The sequence below is a fragment of the Eublepharis macularius genome, chromosome 1 (assembly GCF_028583425.1).
Source record: "Eublepharis macularius isolate TG4126 chromosome 1, MPM_Emac_v1.0, whole genome shotgun sequence".
Taxonomy (NCBI): Eukaryota; Metazoa; Chordata; class Lepidosauria; order Squamata; family Eublepharidae; genus Eublepharis; species Eublepharis macularius.
The window spans coordinates 172,334,666-172,353,895 of NC_072790.1; the positions used below are offsets into that span (position 1 = coordinate 172,334,666).

A 19,230-nucleotide genomic window follows, 5' to 3' on the forward strand; every position below is an offset into this window, starting at 1 on the left:
AGAAAAATGATGCTGTGATAGCTCAGTTCCAATAATATCGGGTCAGGACAATTAGTAACAGTGGCTGTAGTTTTCTGCATGAGCACTGGTTAAAAAAACCAAGCCAATGACGTTCTATAAATGTTTTAAATGTGTGTTGTACTGTTCTAAGTATTTTTTAATAGCAGTAGATTATTTATATTATGTGGCTTATCCCATAGCATTCACAAAATATACTGATTATTCAATGAAGACAATATTTTCCTTTATGTGGAGGATGTGTAGGCATGACTTGTACCTCTGTGAGAGATCTGTGAGAACAAAAGAGTCAATCTGGTATCATCAGGATGAGAGAATACTGTTAAGCTTTTTCCTGGAGTGTCCTATTGTTGTGAACATTATTAAATTGACAAATCTGAGGGAAAAGACACATTCAACTTCTGGATTTTCAGTGTTTTGTCTCTCTGGCACCTAATAATAACAATAATATTTATTATTTATAAAATGATCTCCAGTTATTCAGTTAAAATCTGCTCAAGTATTTCAGTCTAATAACAAGTTATCACAGTATTCTAACTGCTGATAGCTTATCTTCATGCCAGATTCAGAAATATTAAAATGTTACTGCCTTGTATCACTTACTGCCACAGAACTGGACTATTAATCCATCATTAATAAGTCAGTAATTTCAGAAAGTCCATAGTGTTTCCAGTCAGAAAAATTTTGAAAGACATAATTAACATTGCATTTGTCATCATTTTAATTGGTTGCCTATTAAAATTATATTGAGGTTTTTTTGATAGTGATGTGTAAATTCTCCACTATAACAAAAAACTCATGTTTATCTGTTCTAAATCACTACTTTTTAACATACTGATGGAAACAGTTATCAAACAAAAGCAATCTCTTTATTGTTTGAAATGGCACTCTTATTTTTTAAAAAATATTTATTTTATGTATTTATTTTAAACAGGAATTCGGGTCATGAAAATCTGTGTTTTCTTCAATGATGACATGAAAGAATCAGGTGCAGGCTCAAATGGACGAGAGAAGAATGATGTGAGCCACTTTGGGTTTCCTTTTGGGAGAAAGGCAGGGTATAAATAAATAAATAACACCTAGATGACACCAGATCCTCCCACACAAGAAGAAAAATGTGCTATCCAGTCACAAATGAATCATGGCATCATCCGTGGGCGTTCTAGGCAATAGATGTGCAGAGGTGGCTTGCCATTACCTTTTTTGGTACCGCAATCCCATTCAAGCACTAACCATGGCCAACCCTGCTTAGCTCCCAGGCTCTTATGAGCGCACGCTAAACTGGAATATTCAGGCTGCTCTTAACACACAAACAGGACCTTTAAAATAGTAAACAATTTTAAAGCATTTTTAAAATATTCTTAGTTTTCTAGTAAGAAATCTTCTTTCTGATTTGCTGATCCCCAGAATCACAAATTATGATGAAACTTTTACCCATATTGTGGGTTTTACTAATAGATTGCGTAGCAACAAGGTTGAAGTTTAGTCTCCTGAGAGAGAGGAAAACTAATGAAGAAGTGAAGTGAAATTTTGTTTGTGGTAATATTTTTTTTAAAAAGTGGGGAAAATTCAGTGTCTTGTTACCACTTAAAGTGAAACTTTTTATTTAATCCTAGTCTTCCTTTTTAAAAGGTGACAGTCTTACTGGATGTTATGTAATGGAAATGGTATTGGGGTGTGTGCATGAGATAATCTGTCTCATGTGTTTTGAAAGACAAACGTGAGAAACCCTGCCTCTGTTACAAAATGTAAATAGCAGTGAACCAGGAAGTGTCAAGAAGGGATTTGAAAAGAGATGATCCAAAGGAATTCAACTTAGAGGTAGTTTAGTTAAACCTTGTGGTGGAAGATTGCAGTACAATAATACAAATTGCAATTACTGTAATGCTAGCACGGGTTTTAAAAAAAGCTTCCTTGTATCTCTCAAATTTTAAAACACATGCCACTTATATAAACTGCTTCTGCATCCCATAGAGTTTAAAAGAAAAAGAAATGCTTGAAGGGGAGGTGTTCCATACATGGAATCATGGTACTACAAGGGTTTTTTTATGTACAGTTTATCCAGCTGGTGAAATATGGTGCTTATAAGTACTTTGGGTGACCTAAGGCAAGCCTTACATTCACTAATGGTGGCACTTTCCTCCAGCCCAAGGAGCCATCAACCAACAAAAAAACTGAATGGATTTTCCAAAGGAAAACACTCCTGTTAACAGAATGGAGTTAGCAGATCTAGCACATTCCTTCTCAGATTCTGTCTCTGTGATGGAATGCATTTTAAAGAAGGTTTCTTAAGTGCAGCACTCAGAGAGCTGGAAGGGAAGGAGTTAACAATTGCCTGGAATTAGAGCTTGATTGACAGGCTGTTCCCTCCTCTCTCTGATTGGCCAGTCAGAACCAGCCCTTAGGATGATAGTTGGTGCTCAGAGGTTTTTTGCGGGGAGGGGGGTTGGAGTTCAGTTGAATGTGTGAGTCTGACAAGGAGGGTCAGACAGGTTCCCCTCTGAGTGAGGGAAAGGAAAATGTTTGCCCTAACTATAATAACCTTGTCTTAAGGAGGACTTTTAGTTAAGGATTCCAAGTGTAAAAGCCAGCACAAGTTGAAGCCCATTTACACAGCCAAGATAGAACTCTAAAAAAGAGTCCAGTAGCACCTTTAAGACTAACTAACTTTATTGTAGCATAAGCTTTCGAGAATCACAGTTCTCTTCATCAGATGCAAGATAGAACTCTGTGTGTGTATTTGGCAGAGTGAGTGGGTAGAAAGTGGAGACTCCCATTCAAACCAAGTGAATAGGGTTATGTCTTCTTAGTTGAAGGATTCCTGCCCAGTGTCTAGAAGGGGGTTTGGCTCTAACGAGGTCCCTGAGTCTGTTGTAAAGGGAAAACAGTGTTGAACTAAGGTCAGGACACCTGAGATGAAAAAGGAAATCTGTGAAGAAACATTGTTGCTTTAACCAAAGTATTAAACAAAACACCTCTCACTCTTAAGGATTGTAAACATTGAAACTAAGCTGCAAGAAAACTATTTTGCCTATTATTTTTAAAGTAGTCTGTTTTACCAACAATTTTTACCTCAGCAATTTCATCCCCTGACTACCCTGCGCGTGCCATCACCAGAAGTGATGTCACCAGAAGTGATGTCACTGTGCAGCCACAGAACTACACATGGGGTGGGTGGGTAAGGGGACCTGGTAACCCTAGCTGCACAGGAACTTTTAATAGTGATGTAGAGGACAGAATAGTGGAAAATACAAAGCTGGAAAAAGCTGCACCTATGACCATTCCCAATATATAACTATCACAGAGAGAGATCTACTTTCCCTTACCTATGATCATCCAAAGGAGCTGAAGTATCTCAATATATATATTTGTACATGACTTGGAGTGGTCTTGCTTCTGTAGATAAGCAGAGAATCCAAATGCCACAGTCATCTGCAAAGGCCTGAAGATGATCAGAGTGAACAGGTATGTTTTCCTTTGGGCAGGATGCTTTTTCTTCAGAGGTACAATTCAAAGTGTTGATATTGACTTTCAAAGCCCTATAAGGTTGGGAACCAGTTTACCTGAAAGACAACCTACTTCTTTATGAACTTACTTGACCACTGCAGTCATCTTCAGAGGCTCTTCTTCAGGTGAGGGCCTTCTTGGTCATGGCACCCAAACTCTGGAACTCTTTTCCCAGGGAGATTTGTTTTATTTGGTGTACTCCCAATAAACTCTTACTGGCCCTCCTCCCTGGTTGTATGTGTTTGTTTATATGTCTATGTTTTTATTGTATTTATTATTTATATATATATCTAAATATTATTTAAATGTTTTAATGTTTGTTGTTCATCATTGTGGGGACTCTACTCAGGTGGAGAGGCAGCATATAAATATTTTAAATAAATAAGCCATATCCATTGTATATATTCCAAGAATTAAACACTTAAGCCAGAGGAGGGCTCTTATAGTTAATCCATGCAGATAGTCATACAGACACACATGTGTGCATGCAGAAAGATGAACCTGGGTCTGTGTTCACTGCAAGAAGTCACTCCTCTGTTGCTGCAAGCCTCCACCCATTTGTATCATTTGACCTCTGCAGTAGTTAGAAACAGGCTGGACATGCCAGGGCTAGGGTTGACAGACAAGTGGACAAACTGCATTTAATGTACATAGACTCTGCACCAGGTAGAAAGAGTGAAAGCAAAGGAACCCTCACTGGTGCTGTTTACAGACCACAGCTGGCTGAATACCAAGCAATGACAAAGCAAATTAACTGCTGCTTTCCTGCCAGCCAGCAGCTCCCTGGAACAACTCCCTCAACTCTTTGGCAGCAGTGGAGGTAGTAGTAATTTTAAATTTAATGTGAATGCAAATTAAGCAAAACAGCTGCCATCAACCTCTCTCTACCTTGTACACATGCATGCACAACTCAACATGCACCATGCAAATAAAGATTTGAGAAAGAAAATTGGTTTTAAGATGCTCAGGAAAGAAAGCTGAGAAAGGCATGGGTGTGCGGTCTGGTCTTACTGGTCCCTTTGGCACTTATCCAGTTGCTTAATTATAGCTAACTGTCCTTGATTATACATAGTTTCGTAGTTCTTTTGTTTTCTTCAACTGCTGCTTCAGAGCAAAAGCTTTATTTGTGTGAATGATGGAGATGGCTTAGCCCTTTTTTTGCTCCAAGAAGAGATATTGTTCTAGCATTACAGTTCTAGCATTACTGCAAGAATGGTCTGCATACAGGGAGAGTGGACTACAAATAAAATAAAATAAATAAATAAAATAAAACTTAGTTACAAGAAAACATAGCCAATTCTATAATCATGAAGGCCACCCATTAGATGTCTAGGAAACTCCTGCAACATATTTAATGTAGATTGAGAATAACTGTGTTGTGGTGTGTGTGTGTGTGTGTGTGTGTGTGTGTTTGGGGTGGGGAACAGCAGAAGTTCTGTCAAAGGAGTCATCACCACTCCTTTGGACATGATTGTGGGAAGTGGCTCTAGTTTGGAAAAACATACTGGAGTGCCTCCTGTTCAATCTGCATAAGAACATGAACATACTTATAGTACTAATATATTACTTACATTAGTAAAAATTTAAAATTGCCCATTGGGTTCTAAGTAGGGATGCCAGTCCCCTGCTGATGGCAGGAGATCCCACATTCCCACCCTCCAGTCCCTGCCCCCCGGGGGTGGGAAGTGCCTCCCATGGTGTGCTCCTGGGGCGGCACAACACACTCCCAGGCGGTGCAGTGTGCTCCTGCATGCCACAGCAGCCTGATTGGGCTCCCGCACTCCACAGTGATGGGATATGGGCCAATTCAGGCCTGAATCCAGCCAAATCCAGCCTGATTTGGTCCCGAGGGAGCATGGGAACACTCCTAGGGCAGCATGTGACCCGCACAATGACATCACTTCCAGGAGCTGGGAACGCACGTGCTGTGCTTATGGATACGAGCAACAGGGGAAGTCATAAGGTAGGTGCCAGGTCTCCAACCTCCCACCCAGGGGATTGGGGGACCCGGCAATCCTAGTTCTAAGGTGAAAACCAGGTTGTGGCAAACCTGTATTATTGTCGTCTTTTTGTTTAATTTATTTACTTAAACATTTCTATCCTGATTTCTCTCCTTACACTCAAGGCAGCTTTAAGACTTGAGTATAGAAGTGCAATACTGGATGTTGCCCTGAACCCTACATTCTCCAGAAAGCTTTGTCACATACTGAGAGTAAATAGAATCATGATAAAGTATTTTCAGAGATTGTAGCACTTCTAGCTGCACATGAGAACTGCATGTTTGAATCCTCCCTTACCCAAAACTTTCCCTATGCATAAAAGTTCTGCATAGCCACCTTTCAGCTAGGGAAATATTCAAACATGCATAAAGCTATGTGGGTGCTAGAGGAAGATTGTATGAGGAGACAGAAGAATGTAACTAGTTGACCACTGCCCATCCTCCCCTCATCCAGGAGCAATGCTAACCCATCATGACATTTAATCTATGACTGCCATGGTTTTTAAGGTTTTTTTAAAAATATTTATTTATTTAATGACTTTCTAAACCACCTTTCAACCAAACATGGTGCCTGAGGTGTTTTAAAATACAATTCTATTAAAATAAGTCACAGATAATAAAAATAGGTAAAAAGTCAGTATGTAATGAACAGCTAGCGACAGACTCTGTTCATTCCATCAGCACCTCCCCTCTGGCAAATTTTAGAAGCCATGAAGGGATGGATCCAATGGACAAGTGGTTGGCCTTATATCTCCAAGTATCCTAACCACGTCCTCTGTTGAATTAATGGAAAGGTATTCATTTGAACATGACAAATGGCAACCCATAATTAATATGGAATCCAATGATACAAATGATTTTAGCTGCAAAGTGATTAGAGAATTAGCCACAATGGGTTCCCATAGACCACGTTGTAAATGGCCTCTTACCTTCCTATGCAGCTGGATGGCTCTGAGTGGACATGAGTGATGATGGTAGATAAATACTGTTTCTTCACTGCAATCACCACAGGATTGCAGGATTTCCGATCCACTTCCATCTGTGATTGGTTGGACACTACCTGCATTTTTCTCTACCTACATTCTAATCATCATCACCCCTGGTTCTTCAGTTCTTCAAGTTCAACTCTGAACCAGAGGGCCAGATGACCTGCAGTTCAAGGAGGAGGATGTCCATAAGCAATTGCATCACCTGCATGATGGGTTTTCTGATTTTGGAGGCCCATTAGATCTTCCAACTGCCAGCCACGTTAGAAGGAAAATTCCGAGGAGTTGTTGAGAAGTTATTTGGATCCAGCTTTCACGAGTAGGCCATTCTAATTATTTCTCCACCTCTTCAGGGGCTCTGAGTCACTTTCAGTCGAAACCCCACCAGGTAATGATTTGTCCTTGACAGCTGAGTAATATTAATCCTTTTCACCCCCGGGTCAGATGACTCACACTCTGCACAGAACACCAAATTGAGAGTATCGCCAGCTCTGTGTATGGGACCAGACATTATGTAGACATTCTAGCTCTTGTTTTTAAAATAATGAACATATAAAATAAATGAACTGTAGCAATCCCTGAGATTTTTGCTTCTATATTTTGGCCATAGCTAGATATGAGGCTGGAGAAAACAAAGAATCTGTTGTTTTTGGTGCATTTCCTACCATTTCCAGTGCATTCCTGCAATTTTTTATATATTTGGAAGAATACAATGAAATTGAAGTTAACATTGTGAAGTGCATTTTAATAACAATAACAACAACATTTGGTTTATATGCCACCCTTCAGGACAACTTAATGCCATACTCAGGGTGGTTTACAAAGTGTGTTATTATTATCCTCAAGGCAATCACCCTGTGAGGTGGGTGGGCCTGAGAGAGCTCTGAGTGAGCTGTGACTGACCCAAGGTCACCCAGCTGGCTTCAAGCAGAGGACTGGGGAATCAAACCCAGTTCTCCAGATTAGAGACCTGCCACTCTTAACCACTGCATCAATTGGCTCTTCCTGGCACATTTCCAGTATTTTTGGTACATTCCTATCCATTTCTATGCTTCATTCTTGAAAAAAAGGAAGGAAAAATCTACCCTTGTACCTTGTTAAGAATTTTATTAGTTATTATACAATGCTATGGCAATTTGGCTTTATTAGCTCTTTATTTAGTGTATCAACTAAAATTACTATCCAGTATTGTTAGAATAAATATTTATTTATATAAAATAAATGTGTGTGATCAGCCTTTTAAGGGACTTGTGAATCCTCTTGGACATCTGAAAGGCATTTGATCAACTATTGGTTGTTATATTTTCAACTGTATGGCTTCGATTTTTGCTTCTTCTCCCCAGCATGCCAGGGACACATTTTGGACTAGCTATTGACTCCCTGTGCCAGTTGTAGATCTATAGACCTAAGATGCAGGCAAAGAGGCCTTAATATCACGGCCAGAAAGATGTCTCCCCGCCCCCATTCCACTTTTGTTTTTAACATCCAGCCTGATGAAGAGTTCTGTTTTTATTGGTTTTGATTAAAGTTGTTACATGGCTTTTGATTTCAGATTTTGCTATGAACTAACATGGCTACCTGCTTTTTTTCTGTACAATTAAACCTAAAATTTGACTGCCCTAGACTGCCACCTAATATTAGAAGTTTATTCCAAGCTTAAGTGTTTATAGGATTGTAGCCTTAGGGACTATTGGCAGAGAGGCATAAGACTTAAAAATAGAGACCTGACATTAAGGAAACGCTGGTGTATTGGAGCGGCTTTTTTCCAATTTAAGTGGCTGTTCCATTGGGGAAAGAACTACTTACGCTGGAGAAAGTTTCTTTAGGCTTAGGAAGGCTTTGCTCAGTGCAGTGGGAGGATAGGGTCAGGAGCCACTCCACTAAGTTCCACCTTTACTTCTGAAACCTGAGAAGTAAGCTGGAAAGTGGAGATGAGTATGTGAAGCAACCAAATGAGTGGAGGTAAGGTGCAGGACAGGGATGGTTCAGTACCCCTCTCCTGCATGCTCCTTTTTTTGTAATAATAAAATAATAATTGTAATAATAATAATAATAACCGAGACTTACCCCATCTTGTTAGAGCTTGGACACTAAGCAGTGTTGGTACTTAGTACTTGGAAAGGAGACCACCAAAGATGACTGGGGCTGCTATGCAGTGAAAGGCAACGGCAAATCATCTCTGCTAATCTCTCACTTTGAAAAAGTGAGGTGGAATTTCATGAGGTTGCCATGAGTCAGTAGCAACTCAATGGCACACTTTATCTTTTAAAACACTGTTATCTGAATGGAGCAGACAAGCCAGCAATTCTATGGGCTTTGCTGTTCTGTAGTTCAAAATAAAGAGAATTGCAACATGTTTTTCTGTATGTTTAGGAGTTGTTTGCTAGGGCAAGAGGCTGTGAAGATATCTTGCTAATGCTATCAGTTTGGTTCCTCTAACTGGTCTTATGTAATCTTTCTTTTTTCCAGATTTACAAATTGAGGAAGCAGATGAAAGCTTCTTATCTGAAGGAAATATATAAAATGCTATGCTCATCAACTATGAGATTTCACTGGAAACTTTAATTGGCTTCTCTGGCATGTTGTGTTGTGTATGGTGTTCATCTTTATTTTTTGGCAAAAATCCATTCCAGATTGTGCTGTAAAAATATTTAAGATTGTCAATGGACTGAGGCAAAATCTTTGGTTTCGTAAGCATGCTCAATTACTGGATTGTAGTCAATGTCTCTATCCCTCCCCACCAATATATTGGTTGGCTTACATGTAAAAAATGTATAAAATAAGTTTATTTCCTCAGCCCATGAATCTTTATTTCCTATATGCAAATATAACAAAAAAATCCTATGAAATATATGCATACATTATATTATATATGAGTGTGTGTGTGTGTGTGTGTTCCAGAAGGAGCCTTGTGTGAAAATATAGCTTATCGTTGCAACTAAACACTTAAAAAATGTCCCCCCTCCACAATTTACTATTACAATGGCAAATTTCTTTGCAAGTATTTGTTCAGCCAATGATATATTTAACTTCCATCTGCATATTTCTCAATATTTCCCACAAACACTTTAGTGTTGTTTCAATAAATGTTTTATTGTTATTGTTATTGGTACCTGCATAGAGCCCTTTTTGACACTTGAAAGTGTCAATTCCTGTTGGGAGAAATTATTAGCAATAATTATCAGAATGGATGTACATGGAAGAACATTTATATCTATGTTAGTATTGTAACCATATAATCACATACCATTGGAGTGGTATCATCTCTGTTATTAACTCTTATAAATGACATCTCTGCTACTAACAGTTGTTGGTGGCATCCTATCAATCATAATTTTACTATGATGTAACATGAAAAGTTATCTCCCTTGACTTACCCGTGTGGAAGCACAGTGAGTACTACTGTTACTTTCTTGTCCATATTTGAGCATGTAGGTAGCCATGAATAAGACAGCCTACCAGAGTTAATCCCTCCTACTGCTCTACTCCTTCATGACGAAAAAAATATTGCCAGTTGCAAGATGGCAGCTGCAAATTCCCCATGTTAAGCAGCACTGCATGGCCTTGACTCTTGTTGGAATCTTGGTATGAGAGGGACAAGGGACTCCAGAAAATGGTGCAAGGGGGAGGCAAGAGCACTCCCCCATGCCATAGTCTTAATCCAAACTGAGCCCTTTCTGGGCTTTTACATGGAGTTGCCACCAAGACTTGCAGCTGCAATATGGCTGCCAATCCCTCTTGGGAATTTGTGTAAAACATCATGTCTAATTTGGTCCTTAGCCAAGCAGTATGGAGGAGTTACATTGTCTTGGAATCATAAATAATAAAAAGATGACTTTTAATGAGGTGATGCCTAACTTTACTTGTGAAGTAATTCCCCCATGAAAAGAACTTGTGTTCAAACATGTCAGTGGCCTGTATCCAAAGATCAGGGTGCAGAACATGGAGTTATCCATGTTATCTTCTCTGTTTCTACAGCCTCTTCTAACACGTAGAGTTATCATTCCCAGTATCAAGAGACATGAGCAATGACTGTGCAAGTTGGGGTGGAGGGCTGGACTGAGACGGGGCAAGGGGATGAAATTGCTCTTCCTATCTCTTTCACAAATGCAGCTCAGCTGAGGGACAGGAACTATTACTTTCTTTTGTCTCTCCTCACTTGCTCCCCAAACCACACATTTATTCTTCTGTGAAAGTCCCACAGATCTGGGAATGATCTTCTAAGGGTTTGATACAGGTTGCAAGAACAGAGAGGAATGCAGGAAAACTCTATGTATAGACTTCTGTTGGATACACGGCAGTGATTAACCACACACTTAAAAAAATCTATAGGAAAAATATCTATATCCACTTTTTTTCATCTGTGGTCTAGGACAACACTCTTGATTTCTTAAGTATGCTCAACTCTACTGGACTGGGGTTATTAATGTACCCCTCTGGCATACTGGATCATTTAGTTTGTGGGTAACATATTTGTAAAACATGGTTGTTTTCTAAGCCTACTCATTTTTGTGTTGTCTTCTTTTTCGCTTAGGCAAACTGCTCTATTGGTTAGTTTGTATGTAACTTTAATCAGGGTACATACGTGCCTACTAGCCCCACTGATATTTGTTGACAGTATTTCACTGACTGTATTTTGTTTACTCATTTATCTTGAGGGCGTTAGCTCTTTCAGGACAGGGTACCTATCACCACATCAATTTGAAAAACATCTCACAAGTGGAAGTCAATAATAACCACTCCTCTTCAGTAGCCAATCAGAATTCCTCTGTTGAACCACCCCATACCTAAGGTAACTATTATCCTTTGAGAATGAAACCATTTTATTTATATTGTGGAAGCACGTTCATGAAGGTTATTTCTGGACTAAAATTGTTGACTCATGATATAGCCCAGCTATGCCACCTCTTTTTACAGTTCAAACTGTAGGATACTTCTGTCCCAGCATTTTCCTAGTTTAATAGTTTTAGTACTGTAGGCATCTGCTTAATAGGTATCAAATATATTGCTAATAAGATTAAATATTGGGAGAGAAACTTTGCATGCCTAGGCTTTGTCAACAGGCAACTCATTAATTCAAGGAAACAATCCTCAGAACCTCTGCAAATGTGACATAAGATATAAGAGCAACAGTTAACTCATTTGGTAGCACTCAGTGGCTTGGATCCACTAAAATGTTTCCATTGAAAGAAGGCTCTCTGCCTGTGGAGCCTGACTTTCTCACCAACCCCTTTCTGCTGCCTAAAATGTCCCCCAAAATGTTGTTCATGGGAGTCTCTTATCCCCACGGAGCAGCATTTCAGGGGGGCATTGGGGATTTCAGCAGGACATGAGAAAGCTGCAGTTGGTGGGTGGAAAGCCATTAATGCTTTTCTGAATTAAAGCCAATCCAGATGAAAGAATGGAGCAAGCTGACTGTGAACCACATGGGCCCCTAACCTATAGCACCATTTAAGACCTTGCAGCATGGGGAATAGGGAAGCAAAACACTTGTTTTAAAAAGGGTTTCCATTTGCAAGTGACCAAAGAATAATTAACACACAGTAAAAACAACAACAAAAACAGATAACTAGTTTGCATACTGTATGGGTGAGTCCACAATTTTTGGTCACAGTCCATTCGAAAGACCTTTGTACTTTTGTGCAGCTCTTATTTGTGTTGATGGTATTTACACAGAAAGATTTCCTGGCGGATTGTGCCAGCATATGATTTCCTATCCTCTTTCAAGCAGGGTTTAGGCCACCATGTGTTTCTGTTTCTTCTTAACAGATGTGCTTGATAGCAGCCTCAGTGTCTCCAGTTTCAAAAGGTAAGGGCTACCTCCTCCAGTATGAAACTTCTTGTCTGCTGAGATCATCCTCAGAGGTTCTTCTCTGGAAATTGCTTTCTGTAGAGGTAAGGTAGGTGTATGACTGAGACAGGACCTTTTCTGTTTTAAGTCTCACTTGTGAAATACACTCCCCAGGGATATACATCTGGTACCCTTGTTAATATATTTTAGATGCCAGGTTAAACACAGCATTCACCAAGGCTTTGGATGAACTGTAATTTTGCAACTATATTGAACTGCTGCTTTCTAAGTTTTTGTTTTAGTATTTGCATTTGGGTAGCTGAATGCTGTTGGGTGATTATAATTTGTTTTAAATGAGAAGACAAACATTTAAGCCTTCTAAATAAGGTAGTAAAAATCTTTATGTATCAGTCTTTCACTACTGTTTATTTTGGGTTACATTCTTGCTGTTCTTTATGTGATAAGAGTGCCAGGAGAGTACTAAATTGTGGCACCTTAGAAAAATTCAGTTGATTAATGATATGCAATGGACAAGGACATCAAGTATTTTCCTCTACTTTAAGCATACTAGTGATCAACATTACAGGTGACCAAAAAGGACAAGCTCCATTTATTTGTCTGAAATGAACAAGTAGCAATACATTCAGGCTTACTATCTTGAGACAGCTACCTAGTGTAGAGTCAGACCTCATTCCTGGCAACAAAACTCTAATGGCTCATTTCAGGAGGCATAGTAGCTAGTGATTGCACCATTTACAGGGTGTCAGATTACTGTAATACAGTAACTTTGGCTTGCTTTCTTTAGGACAAGGCTTTACAATCTTGCATATGCAATCAACAGTTCTACCAGTTCAAACAGTTCATATTGCAAGAGCAGAGAGTCTCACAACTATTATTTAACAGCTGGAACAGTTATTACACTTGCCCATGTGATACCAATGAAAATGGTATTCCTACAGAGAGCTTGCTACAGAATGTTCTTAGAATGGTGACATCATACAGAGAATGTTTCATGCCTCCCCTGAATGTTCCTGCAAGTGGAGGTCTGGGGACTCTTACATGGTGGTTGCGATGTGCACAGCAAGATACTCTACACTGCAGGTGAGATAAGGTGGAAAACTAACCACAGGGATGCTTTTCAAAAAATTTAACAAAATATTATCCCACCTTTCTACCTTCATAAGGGTTACCTAGGTGGTAAACAAATTAAAACATACATAATAAAGTCATACTTTAAAACCATTTAAACCAACCAAAACAACAGCAGCAGCAGCAACTCATCATTAAAACAGTTAAAAACAGAGCTAAAGACATACATAGACTTAAAAACAATGACAACATTTAGAACAATTAAAACATTGGGCACAAAGGAAGGAGAAGATGGCAGAAGATGGCAACAGAAGGGGACAGATGAATCTCCCTCTGGAGAGAGCGCCAGAGTCCTGGTGCCAGAACCAAGAAGGCCCTCTCTTGGGTTGCCACCTACCCAATCTCAGAAGGTGGGGGCACTTAAAGAACAGTCTTGGACAATGACTGCAGTGGTTGGGTAAGTTGTAAGATGTAGTGACAGCCTGGTAACTGGACATCAATACATCACCAGCTCAGGTCTATGCCAATTATTTCAGAGAGACATGGCAGGTCTTCAAAAACGTTTGTGCCCTTGAAGAAGATGCTTGAAATGAGCTTCTTGTAGCTAGCCAGCTTATCTGGCAGGCGGGGCTGTTGGTGCCCCCTAATGATTTTTCAACAAACTTCATGTGTTCTACTTCACACGAATTCCTGCAATGACAAGAAAATGAATGTTTCATGAGTGAGACTTACCTTGGTCGACAACAGATACTTTGTGGATTTATAGACTGATAGCATCTGCAAGATAAGAATGAATAACTATTTTACAATTCTATTTGATGTTTATCTATTTATTACATATTTATTGTATTTATACTGTATTCATACTAGTGTGGATTTGGTTATGATGAAGTATATGCTATCATTGTTAGCAGTTTGACAGCTCTTGAGCACTTCGTATTTTTTACTTCAATGCACATATATTTAATACTTGCGAAATGGTTTGTGATTATTGAATTTATTCTATTTCTTCCTCAGTGGGATTTCCCCTCTGTTTGTAGCTGAATTTACAGACATGAACAAGAACAGAGAATATGCTTACATCCCTATATTGCTGTCAGGAACCTGAAGAAATGACAATGGGTGAACCCTGGTTCAGGTCAGTTGCACAGTAGTGTCCTGCAGGTTAGCCTGGGCTGAGGTTCTGCTGTGTAGGAGTGTGGCGACTCACTGTATGGGACTGGGGCATGGTGCAAAGCCCTGGGGGATGGCACCAGGACCCACGACCCAAGTGGAGCCCAGAGAGGCCGAATGACACCACACCTCAGGCAGCCTCGCCAGAAGGGAATGCAGGTGTGCTGGGAGAAACTGTGGTGCATAGCTGGTGGGGCAGAAATAGGCTGAGGAGGTAGAAAGTTGAAAAGAGGCCAGGAGAAAGGGTCAGAGTAGTGGTGAGGAGAGAGGCAGAATGCGAGCAAGGAGTGAGGCAAAAGCAGGAGAGTGGAAGGTCAGAGGAGGGAGAAGACAAGCAGGCTCCATCGGGAGACAGCGATGGGCGGACACCTGTCTGGTGCTCACTTCCCCAGGAGACCAAGGCTCACAAGAGGGCTTGGAACTGCCCAAATAGCCTGTGAGGCAGCCACCATGCTACAGAGGCATAAGAGGGATGACCAGGGACTGCATTTAAACTCCACCTCATGCAGCAGCTGCCAGGGAGAGCCAAACCACCATGGAACACCAGCTGGGATTGGTAAAGGGCACACACCCTGGATAAGGCTGGGGATGAGAAGTCAGAGACACCTGCAACCCAAGGCTGAGTGCCCTGCCCCTGTCACAAGGGGTTCTCTGAGACCTATATAGAAGCTATCTGGTTGCTTCTGTACACTTGTTTTCGCCTAGTTGGTCTTGGAGAGGAGTGACATATTCAAAGACAAGTGATAAGCAGTATAAAGAAACATCCTAAAAGACTTCTGTATCAGGTGCATGGTTTAACCCACTCCCCAGTACAATGACAGGACATTGTGATCAGATAAGGTAGATAGTAAGATGGAAAACGTTACATTTTATGTTGAAAAAACAGAATGTTCAGGCCTGACCTTCAAAATATTATGAGCACAAAATGGAGAGACTGTGACATACCACCAGTGCCTCAAGTTCACAAGTCTTCTGCATGTACCAGTACACCTGTTCCCTATGAGCAACATTTCAGAGGACATTCGAGGTTGCAGAGGGATGAAGGAGCTGAGAAAATCACACTTCTTGGAAGGAAATCCTTTCATTCATAGAAATACTCTTGGTGCTCAAGCCAATGATTGTATAATTATAGGGAGAAAAACATGGCAACAGAAACTAAGGAGAGAGGTGTGATGGCCGCCTACATAGGAGACTGTCAGGAACAGGATCATATGCCAACGTATACTGGGGCAGGCTTCATGTTATTATGGTTATTTGTCATTATCCTTTCAAAAGCATACCCCAAACTGGTTATTGGGATAGAGATAAAATACTCCATCAGTTTCAGCCTTCTATGCCATTCTTCATGAAAGGAAGCCAATAATGGACATGTTTTCAGTGGCGCCATCAGAACTAGACCTGGGGTCAGAAGTACAGGACCCACAAAAGAAGTTGTCACTACATATTTGAAACATACATCTGATTGGATCCTGCAATGGCACTGACAGTCATGAATCTTTCCTGCATTTCCCTTCCTCTAGCAGTCCCTCCTGACCTCAGAAAAGTTTGTTATTGGGGGTTGCAGGGTCCACCTAGTCTAATAGCATGCAGGTTGGGAACTGCAGTGGGGAGGGGGAAGGGGATGAAAGTGCTGCTGATGGAAGAGAAGGGAAAGGATCACTTTAATCCCATCTCATGGTAACCTCCTGACCATGTGCCTATTAAAGCCGATGGGTCCTGTGACCCTGAAAATCTGACCATTAATGTTTGAAGTCTAAATTTACCTAACTGCATCATTGGTAATTTTTCTTCCCACATCTTGCTGAACAGTTTCACATATCAAGCTGCCATGAGCACTAATAATGTGGGCTATACTTTCAAACAATTGCAGCTGTCATTTAATTTCTGGGTGGATATTTTCGTGCTTGTTTTCCAGGTGGGTTTAAATTTCCACAAGCAAAAACTGTACAGATATAAGTCCTGGAAATGAGTCTTATGCTCAGATCTAACTATCACCAGATAGGCAGTATTGCCACTACCAACACAAAATAGTATCCACCCCACTCAAACAGAATGTCCTCCTTTTAATACTCATTAGAATACAGTACTTCTGTACACACCCAGAAACTGATGGAGCAGTATGGGGAGATTTAATCTGAATGGGCTGGAAGCCATAAACCTGTGAAAGAGTGTAATGGCAGAGGCATTCAATGCAGGACGTTCCCAGTCTCAAGGTAAGTTGCAGTTGCTTCAACAGTAGGTGACTTTTTATTTTTTTAAATCAAGTCAGAGTACCATGTTTCCTAGACACAAGCCGCAAACAGAGATGTTCTTGCAAGGTAGTTCAGAATCAGAGTGATCATGACATGACATGACACTAGAATGTATGATTTTCTGCATATAATATCTCATCAATCAGTTGGCAAACTTTTAAACAATGAAAATGATCTCTGAAGCTTGTCACAGTTATATAATGATTATCATGAGGAACACAACCTGCTGGGCATACTAACATCCCATAACTGGAAAATGATGCAATTTTTCTAGATTTTTTTGTGTCTACAAGAAAACATTAAACCAAAAGTGGACAGAGTGGGTAGTAAGTAGCTACTACAAAAGAAAACTGCACTACAGTAGAAGTGCTGTTATTTGACACTCATGGACAATGGTGGTTGCTGGTTAATCTACTGCACTAGATACTAAGGCTTATTACTCTGCTCCTCCCCCCCCACTACCTAGAGGAATCAGAGACAACCAAACCCTACTCTCTTTGGGAATGCTATAGTAACAGTCCCCACACTTGGTGGAGCTGCTCCCCCTAAGCCACAGAGCTGTCCTACTCAGCAGGCAGTGGGCCAGGGTGTCCAGGGCTCATAGAGACAGCTCCGGACAGATTGGCGGATTAAGGTAGGCTGAGTGAGATGGAGGCACCCAAGTCTGACATCAGTTGACAGCATTGGCTGTTGGCTTGGGGCATATTCGGGAGTGGAGAGAGCGTACATGCATGTGCACCCATAAATGCAGGCATGTGGTGGCTGCAGGGTGGGGAGGGGAGAGAACTTACCAACTGGCAATGCTGGGTAACTGAGCATTCTGGAGAAGTGCCAGGTAACAAAGCTTTTACTTCCAGTCTTTTCCATTCATTTTTTCTTTTCTTTTTTTGATAATGGTTTTCACAGAAGTTTGGAAGTTATGACGTTTTCGCAGAAATTTGGAACATGAACTTAGAGGCAGCAAGGACAGAAGGAAATGGAGAATACATGAGCCAGTTGAATACAATTTCGGTTGAAAATCTTCCCCTCTCCTTTCTGCAGGTATTTGGAGCCTGGATTTGATGCTTGAATCATACCCTGTGGTTCACAGGCATGGATTTGTGTGATAGGGCCAGCAGACACAGCACTAGCGCAGGCCTATCACCACTGAAGACTATCACCAACTTTAGGGATGTACTTGTGGGCTCTTGGGTTGTATGCCTTTGTGCATTTGTTTTCAAGCTGCTCTGAGTGCCTGGAGCAGAAAAAAGGTAGCCTAAAATATCTAAATGAGTGTACCCATATGTTCCATTACATTCTAGGTAGGGGAGCATGTGAATGTCCATGCTTCATTAAAATAAAAATGGTGCCTTTTGAGATAAAATTATTGAAATACATTTTTGTGGAAAAAAAGAAACAACTCTTCTTCTGTCCATCACCACCTCTCTCCACTGAAAGGGGCGGGACTAGACATGGGCACAAACAGCATTATGAATGAAAAAAAAACACCGAACAGGCCGCTTGGCTGCTCGCGAATGGGCTGTTCAGGATGTGCCATTCCAGCTGAACAGGTGATTGGCGCAAGCCTCATTCGGTGTGCTCGGCCGCTGTTCGGGAAGCCAGACACTCAGGCGCCTTCAATCAATTGCCTCAGCAACAGACGGAGGGAGTGCCTGAACTCTGCCTGCACTCCCTCTGTCTCCCTGGACACCCCAATCAAAGCCCAACTTAGCTTGATGGGCAGGTCTTCCTTCCAAGCGTGGAGCTGCAAATTGTAACAATTGGGAGCAGACACCGGGGGGGAGGGAGGGAGCAGGAGGTGTTCTGTGGCCATGGGAACTCCAATCTTATCCCTTCAAACCCTGTTAGGCAGTTGTGGCTGCCAACCACAGACCTCCTGCATTTCTCAATCAGACCTCTGCTTATAAAAGGGCACTGTGCTCCCAGTTTTGGTTTCACTTTCAGCAAGTAGTGGAGTGGGAGAGAGCTGTTATAGACTTTTGGGAGAGAGACAGGGAGAGAACATTGGAGCTGGGCTTTTTTCTGTGTGTGGTGGGTGGGATAGGGAGCTATCCCCTCTGCTTTCAGGGCTGCTGCCAGGCCCTGGGGCCAAGCTCAGTGGGCACCTCGGCTGAGGGCTCACCCTGATTATTGGTGCCTGATCTGGTCAGGTCTCTGGGAGTGCTGGGCTAGGGCTCTAGCCCCTCCCTCTGGTTCCAGGGCTGCTGCCAAGCCCTGGGGCCAAGCTCCGTGGGCACCTCGGCTGAGGGCTCACAGTGTTGTCCCTTTTTCTATCCTCCTTCTTGTTTGCTGGCACAATGAGGCTTCAGGTGAGGGCAAAGGGTGGTCGTGGGGGGGAAGTGCAAAGATTGTACCGGTTGCCCAGCAGGAAGCAGTGCTGGGCAGGGCTCTGCTGCAGCAGAGACTCCCACTCCC

General features: G+C 41.3%; 1 long non-coding RNA gene across 1 annotated transcript; it reads left to right on the plus strand.

Annotated features, from left to right (window-relative positions):
- Nucleotides 1–12,237: 12,237 nt before the first annotated feature.
- LOC129338393 (uncharacterized) lies at nt 12,238–18,215 on the plus strand. Its single transcript, XR_008597947.1, has 4 exons — nt 12,238–12,319; nt 14,408–14,528; nt 16,641–16,776; nt 17,722–18,215. It is a non-coding gene; the product is annotated as an uncharacterized LOC129338393 (long non-coding RNA).
- The last annotated feature ends 1,015 nt before the right edge of the window (nt 18,216–19,230 follow it).